We start from the raw sequence: 11265 nt of genomic DNA, 5'->3' as shown, positions 1-11265 counted from the left end.
GATAAAATGTCCTTGCTGTGGGACAACAGATTAAAAAAAAGACACAGTTCCTAACTCAATCCTCTGTCTGTCCAGAAAACAGATGCTCCCGGGCCCATTATCTATAAAACATTCTATCAGTGTGCTGATCATTCCTTTTTCCCATAAACTCTACATGTAGCCACCCCTCAACCCCCCATGCTTGCTAAATATCAACCAATCATGCAACTGCTAAATGGAACATCCCCAAACCTTGTGGTAGCCACAATAAAAACCCTGCTGATTTAGAATTCGGGGCTCTCAATCCTGGTCCGCTGCGTCGGTGACGATTGAGTGCCCCTGCTCAAGCTTGAATAAACGACCCTCTTGTGTTTACATTGGAATCGGCTCCTTGATGGTCTTTGGGGACTTCGCGATCTGGGCACAACATTTGGGAGCTCGTCCGGGATCCCCAAGACCCTCAGGATTCCCGTACCGGAGGGTTGACGCCGGCTGGTGAGTGTTTCTGTGTTTGTAAAGTCTGGGGCCCATTTTCTGGGAAGGTCGGCAAACGGTCTAGGCAGACGCGCCGCGAGGGCCGCCGACCCGGGATCCTGAAAGACGTTCCGGGATCCTTCCGGAGGGGGCAAAGTGCCCCGTGAGTAGGAGTCTGTGGGACTCCTAGGGAGACAGTGGGAGCCGCTCCCGCGCTATGGCGTGAGGCCGCCGTCCCATGCTTTTTCGCTTTTCTGTTGTGTCTGTCTACTGTGTTGACTTAGACTGAGACGATGGGACAGACTGTGACTACCCCCCCTTTCCTTGTTAACAGGTCATTTCGGGGAAGTTAGAAAGCTAGCGCATAATTTGAATTTAGAAATTAAAAAAAAAAGTTAATCACCCTTTACAGATCAGAATGGCCAACTTTTAAGGTAAACTGGCCACCAGAGGGTACATTTGACCTAGAAACAGTCAAAAGAGTTAGAAAAATTGTTTTTTATCCCCGAACGGGACACCCAGACCAGGAACCATACATCGTTACCTGGGAAGACCTGGTGCAGAACCCTCCCTCTTGGATCAAGCCCTTTTTGCCTCCACAGAAACAGCCGCCTGCGGCAGTCCTAGCAGTGCATAAGAGAACCACCAGAGGAGACTGCCGAAAAAGAGAAATCGACACCAAAGCCACGGTGCCGCTATACCCAGTTCTCCAAGGAGGAACTGAGAAAGATCTCCTTTTTCCCCCTCCCTACCGCCCGCACCAGGGGTGGAGGGAAGAGCCCCCGTTGCGCCACTGGCCGTGGTGGCGGCGGCGGCGGCGGCGGCGGCGGCGGCGGCTGCACCGGCGGCGGCCATGGTGGCAACGATCGGGGCGGAGGGAGGAGCCCTGGCAGGGGCACAAGAAAAAACCCCCATGCGAAAGGAAGAGCTGGGGAGGAAATACACATCCGGGTGGGCATTGCTAGAGGGGATGGCCCCACCCAAAACACCGGCAACCGCTGCACAGCCTTGCCGGTGGCGGGGCCAGCAGATTCCACTGTCCTCCCATTGAGGGAGACTAGACCCCCTGATGAGCATGGCACTCAGCCTCTCCAGTATTGGCCCTTTGCCACTCGTGACCTTTATAATTGGCACACACAACACGCCAAGTTTTCCGACAATCTCAGGGATCTAATCCAACTGTTGAAAACTGTTTTGTTCATCCACCAGCCCACTCAAAATGACTGTCAACAACTCCTCCAGATCCTGTTCATGATAAAAAAAAAAATTTAAAAATTCAGAACAAGGCCAGGAAATTGGTTCCTGGCAACAATAACCAACTTTGATACTATTAACCTTTCCTTCCCATTGCCCCGGCCTGACTGGGACTTCAACATAGCAGAAGGTAAAGAGAGACTCTGGGTCTATGGCCAAACTCTGTTGAGAGGTCTAAAAACAGCAGCTCGTAAGCGCACCAATTTGGCCAAGGTAGGGGATGTACAACAGGGACCAAACAAAAGCCCTGCAGCCTTCCTAAAAAAATTCAGAAAGCCTTCCATAGGTATACTCCTATAGATCCAAAAACAATTGAGACAAAGGCTGACTAGGAACCTAGCTTGGATCCTTCTTGATGGGAGAGCCAAAAAAAACATGAATGTCGACTGAGAAATATTGTGACAAAAGGACAAGGTAAGGAGGAACGTAGGGATCGCCCCCGATTGGGAAAGAACCAGTGTGCTTATTGCAAAAAAAAGGTTACTGGGCCAGAAAATGCCCTAAAAACCCAAAAAGCCGCCGCCAAAGCCCCCAATTGACTCTGTTACAATACGTAATAGATGATCTCCTTATAACATCTGAGACACAAGAGGACTGCCTAGATGAAACCAAAAAAACTCTTAAAGGTTATAGGGAAACTGAGATACCGGGCGTCTGCCAAAAAGGCCCAAATCTACAAACCTAAGGTAAGCTACCTGGGGTACATACTTAAAAAGGGGCAAAGATGGCTATCTGATGCTAAAAAAGAGACAATTCTTAAGATACCTACACCAGACTCTCCTCAAAAAGTTAAAAAAAAAAATTCCTAGGATCGGCTGGCTTCTGCCACTTATGGATACTGGGGTTCGCGGAACTTGCGAGGCCCCTTTATGAGATAACTAAAAACAATTAGGCCTTTCGATGGACAGAGAAACTACGAAAGTCCTTTGATCAAGTTAAGGCTGCTTTGTTGTCAGCACCAGCCTTAGGCTTGCCTGATGTCACTAAGCCCTTCTACCTTTACATTGATGAAAACAAAGAAGTCGCCAAGGGCGTCCTGGTCCAGTATGTGGGCGCATGGCACCGACCAGTAGCATACCTGTCCAAGAAACTTGATCCTGTTGCAGCTAAATGGCCCCCATGCTTGAGGATTATCACTGCCATAGCCTTGATGGTCAAAGATGCTGATAAGTTGACCTTGGGCCAGAAACTACATGTGACCACCCCCCATGCCATTGAAGGGGTTCTAAAACAGCCTCCAGATAGATGGCTCAATAATGCCCGCCTAACCCACTATCGGGACCTGCTCTTAAACCCAAGCCGAGTTGTCTTCCAGACCCCGGCCACCCTAAACCTGGCTACTTTATTGCCTGACCCAGACCTAGAGGCCCCACTACATGACTGTGCTGACATCTTGGCTCAAGTACATGGGACCCAAGAGGATCTGAAAGATCAACCATGGCCAGATGCTGAAGATACCTGGTACACCGATGGGAGCAGTCTTGTTCAAGATGGCCGAAGGTATGCTAAGACAGCTATGGTCACAGAGACTGAGGTCGTTTGGGCTAAACCCTTGCCCACTAAAACGTCAGCACAGTGAGCAGAGCTCATAACATTGACCAAGGTGCTGACTCTGGGAAAGGGCAGAAAGCTAAACATATACACAGACAGCAGGTATGCTTTTGCCACCGCTCACGTATATGGGGCCATCTACAGAGAAAGAGAACTGTTGACAGCTGAAAAAAAGACTATTAAAAACAAAGAAAAAATTCTTGCCCTACTGGCGGCCCTATGGCTACCAAAAAAATTGGCTATTATCCACTGTCCCGGGCACCAAAAGAATGATACTCCCATTGCCCGAGGAAATAATTTAGCCGACCAGACAGCTCAATAAAACAGCCTTAGAGGCTGATCTGACACTGACCGTTCAGCTGCCTGATCCAGGGGACACTGCTTTACCAGAAAAACCTCAGTACACTGAGGCAGACTTAAAATGGATAAAACAATTACCCATGCCCCAATGCCTCAACGGATGATAGAAATCCTCTGATTGTGAAATCATCCTGCCTGAAGCACTGGGAGAACAAGTTCTCTCCAAAATACACCAAGCCACCCACATGGGCACCCAAAAGATGCAGGACCTCCTGAGACATGCAGAGATAAAATTTCGAGATGCCAACTCCAAAATTGAACATATTGTTACCACCTGTAAAGCCTGTCAATTGACAAATGCTACCCACAACAAAGCCAACCCAGGCAATAGGCTGAGGGGAAACCGACCTGAAACACATTGGGAAGTGGACTTTACTGAGGTAAGGCCTAAAAGGTATGGCTATAAATATCTGCTAGTGTTTGTAGATACATTTTCAGGATGGACAGAGGCCTTCCCCACCAAACATGAGACGGCACAGGTTGTGGCCAAAAAGCTGCTAGAAGACATCTTGCCAAGGTATGGTTTCCCAGTAATGTTAGGGTCAGACAATGGACCCGCTTTCATTTCCAAGGTGAGTCAGAGTTTAACACAGATACTGGAGACAAATTAAAAATTACATTATACATACAGACCCCAGAGTTCAGGACAGATAGAAAAAAATAAATAAAACCCTAAAAGAGACCTTGACTAAATTAACCTTAGAGACTGGCAGTGGCTGGGTGACTCTCCTACCCTATGCTCTCTATAGGGTATGCAATTCGCCCTATAAAATGGGACTAACCCCTTTTGAGATCATGTTCGGGATACCTCCTCCCATCATCCCTAACCTTCAATCTGTGGTACTTGCTGAATTTATGATCAAAAACTGTTATTTTCCTTAAAGAGCCTCCAGCTTGTTCATGAAGACGTCTGGCCTGAATTAAAAGCCCTGTACGAGTCCGGACCACCACCTGAGCCCCATCGCTATCGACCAGGGGACTGGGTTTTTGTCCAAAGATATTGACAGAGAAACCTTGAGCCTCGCTGAAAGGGACCCTATGTTACTGTTTTAACCACGCCCGCCGCTCTCAAAGTCGATGGGATCGCCTCGTGGATACATTACACTCACGCCCGCCCCACAGATCCACACACTGTTCTAAAAGACTTCATCCCATCATGGCAGGTGTCCAAAGACCAAGACAACCCACTCAAAATCAAGCTACACTGTCATCAGTCATAATTATGGTAACTGTACTTTTAACATTGGTAATGGGAGGACAAAACCCACATGCTCCTCTAAACCTAACCTGGGTTATCATTAGTACCTCCACAGGTGACATTGTTAACAGTTCATTTAAAGTGACACCACTGCTGACCTGGTGGTCTGCTAGAGACTTTGACCTGTGCCTGCTAGCTGCAGGAACATGAGATATTAGAGACTGAAAAACAAAATCAAAGAAAAAGCCTAAATGTAGACAAAATATCAATGATTGTAAGATAAAAATGCTGACCTCTTCTGCCCCCGGGTGTAGTCACCCAGTCCGAAGAGCCGTTTTACAAGTCACCCCATTCTATGTCTGCCCGGGGGGAGGACACAAACGAGCTCAAGCCAATAGATGCAGAGGTCCTGATAAGTTCTATTGTACAGAATGGGGATGTAAATCCACGGACACTGTCTCATGGACTCTGCCTGTCAAAGATGATTTAATCTCATTAAAAAGAGTCCCCGGGCCCACTGGCCTTCAAACGCACCACGGTAATGGTAAATTCAAGGTTGTTAATGGTACATGCTCAAAATTCCTCTGTAACCCAGTTAGACTTTCATTCACCGATCAAAAAAAAAAATACACCAGATGGAAATCGGGCCAAACATGGGGACTCCGCCTGTATCAAGATGGTCATGACAATGGGTTACTATTCACTGTAAAACTAAAAATAAAACCGTATGTTGTGGGGCCTCCCCAACCGGTAGGGCCAAATTCTACACTGGTCCCACTGGACCCCCCTAATTCCTCCTAGACCCACCAAGCCCCCTCAAATAACCCCACCAACATCCCCTCAGCTCTCCACTCAGGCTGTCACCAGGAAAACTAGCCAGGACCCCCTATGGGGGCTAATAGTTCACACTTTCAAAGCCCTAAATGCCTCTAGGCCTGATCTCACTCAGTCCTGCTAGTTGTGTTATGATATCAAGCCCCCTTACTATAAAAAAATAGCTTACCTAGACAACTTCACTGAGTCTGATAGCCCAACCTGGTGTAGATGACAACAAAAAGAGACAGCCAGATTAACCCTACAATCTGTGACTGGACATAAAATTTGTGTTGGCAGTGTTCTGGCCTCTCACCAACACCTTTACAACCAAACCTATCAGTCTAGTCCAGGAAGATACCTTGTACCCCCTTCTAATAGATGGTGGACTTGCTCCACTGGACTAACCCCTTGTGCACATGAAAAGATACTCAACGAGACTGGGAACATTTGTGTACTAGTACAATTGATTCCTAGACTATTATATCATTCAAAAAAAGATATTCTTAGTCATCTGACTGAGACCCCAAATAGAGTCAAACGAGAACCTATAACAGCTGTCAGTTTAACAGTTCTCCTAGGTTTAGGATTAGCTGGGACAAGAACAGGAGTCTCATCATTAGTGTTACAAAACAAACATTACAATGATTTAAAAACAGTCATAGATATAGACATCGAAAGACTAAAAAGCTCCATCTCCCACCTGCAAGAGTCACTAACCTCCCTGGCAGAAGTAGTTCTCCAAAACCAAAGAGGCCTAGATTTAATCTTCCTACAACAAGGGGGGCTCTATGCTGCCTTAGGTGAAAAATGCTGCTTTTATGTAGACCACTTGGGAGTGGTCAAAAAATCTATGGCCAAAGTCAGAAAAGGTCTCACTAAACAAAAACAAAAATGAGAACAAAATCAAGGTTGGTTCAAATCTTGGTTCAATTCCTCCCCATGGTTGACCACTCTGATCTCTACCCTGCTGGGACCATTACTCATTTTTTTACTCCTGTTAACATTTGGACCTTACATACTTAACAGGCTGATATCTTTCATCAGAGAACGCATTAGTGCAATACAGCTGATGGTACTTAGGTCCCAGTACCAACCAGTTTCTGAAGACCTAATAAAATTGGCCCCTAGAGGCCCATGATTGGTCCTCTATAGCTTCATGAGAAGGGGGGATTGTGAGACCTAACTAACTCTATTTTAAAGTTTGACTCCATCTTAAATATAAGACAGTAAAATGGCCTTGACATAAATTCCACTTCACTGAAGTCAACTATTCCCCTAGTCTCCTTTGTGCCCATAAACTAATGATAAAATGTCCTTGCTGTGGGACAACAGATAAAAAAAAGACACAGCTCCTAACTCAATCCTCTGTCTGTCCAGAAAACAGATGCTTCCGGGCCCATTATCTATAAAACATTCTGTCAATGTGCTGATTGTTCCTTTTTCCCATAAACTCTAATGTAGCCACCCCTCAACCCCCCATGCTTGCTAAATATCAACCAATCATGTAACTGCTAAATGGAACATCCCCAAACCTTGTGGTAGCCACAATAAAAACCCTGCTGATTTAGAATTCGGGGCAATCAATCCTGGTCCGCTGCATTGGTGATGATTGAGTGCCCCTGCTCGAGCTTGAATAAGCGACCCTCGTGTGTTTACATTGGAATCGGCTCCTTGATGGTCTTTGGGGACTTCGCGATCTGGGCACAACAGTACTTTTAGAGAAAGGAGGGGGCAACCTTGTGTAGCTAAGGTCAGGGAAGGAGAGGCCTGGACCCATATTTAACATTTTCCCCTACAGCTAGCCTTCCAGAAACTTCCTTGGTTTCAGCCCTGTTCCTTCATGGGATCACCCCCTTGACAGTTGAGGCTGTCCTGGATCCCTGCAGCAATCAGAGGTCTGAATTTGGGCCAATCACAGGCCTGCAGCTGCTATCTAAGCAACACTTCCCACACACTTCTTAATTAGTCTATGAGGGTCCCCTTCTTTATATTGACTCCTTGTGCTGCAGCACAGGACCTTTTACAATAAAGATTCATTTAAATAAATAGACTCACTTTGATGGTCCTGTAGACTTGCTGGTGATTTATTTCTTGGATAATGTGTGCTCCAGAAGTTCCATAAATCCAGTTGGGATTCTCATCATGAGTAGTGTGGAGAGTGCTCAATTCAAAAGAGAGGACAATAAGCATTAAGGGCTGTTAGCACTGAAGAGCTCCAGAGACCAGCAGCCAAAGATCAGCTGCAGAGACCAGCACCTGGCAGAGTTGACCTATGATGTCCAGCTCCACCTGAATAGGGCAAAAGGACCCTAGGCTGATTGGCAACAAAACATAAAAGCATCATTTCTTATTTCAATGAATCCCATGGAAATGTAGATCTTGAACAAAACAAATTGAAAAATTGGATTTTATTTAAAAATACTACTTGTAGACTATAATAAATTGGTCTAGATTATTATATTATTGCACAGTAATCTCCAGAAGAGCTAGAACCTAACTTCCAAACCCTGTGCCAATTGGATTGCTACCAATGTGATGGTGTTGAATTGTTTTTCATACCCCTTGGAGTAGTAAGGATGCATCTATCACATCTAGAACCTCTTAGATGCCACCATCTGGTATAAATTGTTTCCCACTTAAACAATATGCCCAATTATCCCAGTATTTGTGCTGGTGTAAATATTACCATTTTCTATGTGTACCATGAGGTTAGCAAGTCCCCTGATGAACCTAGTATATTGCATTTTGAGTTAAAGAACACTGACAAAATAAAAGGTATGGAGAGGCTCATGGCGATATTGCAAAATAAACTTAATGACAGTCCACTTACAAACAGGAAAAAAAAATTCCTTAAATTATCTTATGATAATACAAACATCCACAGTTGCTTCTCCTCCACCCTTCTTATCTCATGATGTCATACTCTTTCTTTGCAATGACACTTTGGCTTCTTTCATTTCCTAGAGTATGTCACAGTTACTCAGTTGTTCACATTTTTACTACCTTCCTTTTACCTGAAATGATTCTAGCAGCCACTTTCTCTATTGTCTGGTAAATATTTACTTTTATATTTCCTCTAAAATTCTATTCATCATGGAAATATTCTCCAATTTCTTATCCTTGATTGGACCTTTCTACAACATGCTCAGATGGTTTTACTTTCTGAACAGCATTTTCCCCCCAAGAGGCTCTTCCTATGATATCTCAGTTTACATCAAACTCCTGGGCTCAAGGGGTCCTCCTGTCCCAGCCTCCCAAGAGCTGAGTCTACAGCCATATAACACCTGTGATCTATGCTATAAGCCTGATGGCAACCAGGAGATATTCTCCTCTCTATCATCAGTGACAAATGCACATCTGGCACATCATAGGAAGTTTAAAAAGTAATTTAGAAATAAATAAATAAATACAGGAATATTTGCCTGAGTTTTCACAATGGTTATTTCTGGACCTAATTAATAGTTTCAAATCATAAGCACAGGGTGAAGGAACTCACCTTGATCTTTCTGAAGCCTTGATGTCAAATTTTATTTGCAACTCACCCTCTTTGATGTGGAGGAAAATGGCATGAATGCTGGTGAGGAGAGTCACAGGGACCCAGGCTTCTGCATCTTTGGAGCAGTGTGTGTGGAGCCTGAGCCTGAGGCTTAGTGTGTTTAGCCTTGTTTGCCTCACAGGTCAGCATCTCCAACTGTAACTTTCAATTTGTGCATTTCCAGCTTCAAGGTGGTAAACATTACCATCTTTCACACTCCCTGGAACAGTTCTGTTTGCTGTGCTCTGAAGGTTTGTCCTGGGTTTAAATAAGCCAGGCACCAAATATCACAGAGACAAATACTCTACAGGCATTTTCATTTCTTGGGGATAAGGCTCTTGTGGAGGGGGGGATCATCACCACTTAAGTTTTTCTAATTGTCTCCTTTTTCTTCAAGTGAATTCCTGTGAATCCTAAACTTATTAATTAAAAATAAAGACTTGTGCATACAGATCACCCATGGACTTTCTGAAAATAAATATTCTGAACTACTGAGTTTGAGTAGGTTTTAAGAATCTCCATTTCTTACAAGCTCCTAACTGATGTCACTGGATCACAGCCATGTTGTGATTAGCAGGTTTTAGAGGAGGAAGCCATGTTCTGATAAGTTACATCGTACTGTCAGTTAGGGTGGAGATTTTAAAATCATAAATTAAATCACATGTGGTTCTCATGTATCTTATCAATGATTTTTCCAATACCAAGAAACTGTCTTCCCTTGTTTCTAATAATCATAGGAAGTAACACAATGCCTTATATTTAGCTCATGGACTTCACCACTATGACCAGGGGAGCAGTGCTAATTGAATTTCATGGCTTAAGTGGTAAAAGACAGAGCTACGTAAATTGCCAAAACATGAAACAGTTTCACGAAATAAATCCTAAGTATCTTCTATGCTGATCAATGTCTTTTGTCTTTAATAATTTATACTGTATATATTTTGCTATTAAAGTTAATGATATGATAATAATATTTAGATTAGTGGAGTCATATAAGATATAATTAGAAATTTTAGTCTGTTTCAATTCTAGTCAAGAGCATGATATGGCTTTTTAGAAAACAGTGTATATTATCTTTAGTCATCGCGTGTGAAAAATGACTTAGAGAAAAGAAATGCATAACTTTAGCAGTTGAAATAGTTGGACTAGTGTGTTTAGTTTGTAGTAAAATAATTTATATGAGCTATAGAAAAACTTTAAAAGTTTCAGAAAAAATGTTCAGGAAACCTCATCATTTGAATTTGGTTGAAAGAACTGAAGTTTATTTAGCTAACAAAGCAATGATCCATTTGATGCACTATAACTATTGTCAATGTTTAGCTTATTTTTATTTTTATATTGTATTAGTGCATGTTTGCAGTATATAGCATTTATATTCCTCGTGTGGAGTTGGTACCTGTACCTAATACATCTTAATTCCTTTTCTCATCCCCTTTCCCTCCTCCTTTTTTCCCCTCCTTCCATCTCTTGATCTCCTGCCCACTTGAGAAAGATCTATCTCCCTATTTGATACTATCATATATTTTGCTCTTTATTTATACTTTGGTTATCTCATATAAAAGAAACTATGCAATATTTAAACTCATGTGTCTGATTTATTTCACTTAACATTATGGTATCAAGGTGCATCCATTTTACTACAAATGACTCAAGGTTTTATCTTTCTTTATGGCATAGTAATACACCATTGTATGTAAGTACCACATTTTCTTTACCCATTCATTTGTTGATGGACATACAGGCCACTTGCAAGATTTAGCTATTATGAATTGTGCTGTTATAAACATTAGTATGCATGTGTCACTGTAATATGATGTCTTTTGTTTTCTTCTTTCTTTTTCTTTGTCTAAAAGACTGATGTAATACACACTGTTAAAAGCATATGAATGCATACTTTAATTCACAACAAAGATCTAACCAACAGGTACTACCAGGAATTGAAGCAGTTACCTTAATATGTGTTACCTACTTACAAATAGATATGTTAGAGCCCAACCAGTGTGCAATCACTAGAAGATGCTGTTCAAGGACATAGTACAGGTTGGGGGTGGGGTGGGATTAAATCATCTTTAACATCTCTTAATTTAACATGAAATTA

General features: G+C 43.2%; 1 long non-coding RNA gene across 1 annotated transcript; it reads left to right on the top strand.

Moving 5' to 3' along the window:
- Nucleotides 1–216: 216 nt before the first annotated feature.
- LOC147827812 (uncharacterized) lies at nt 217–7216 on the top strand. Its single transcript, XR_015451795.1, has 2 exons — nt 217–474; nt 4503–7216. It is a non-coding gene; the product is annotated as an uncharacterized LOC147827812 (long non-coding RNA).
- Nucleotides 7217–11265: the final 4049 nt, after the last annotated feature.

Source organism: Heterocephalus glaber, unplaced genomic scaffold (assembly GCF_053883595.1).
Source record: "Heterocephalus glaber isolate CG9 unplaced genomic scaffold, H.glaber_assembly_v1.0 deba00001431, whole genome shotgun sequence".
NCBI lineage: Eukaryota > Metazoa > Chordata > Mammalia > Rodentia > Bathyergidae > Heterocephalus > Heterocephalus glaber.
Note: the sequence above shows the minus strand (reverse complement) of the source record. Positions and strands in the feature narration are given on the sequence as shown.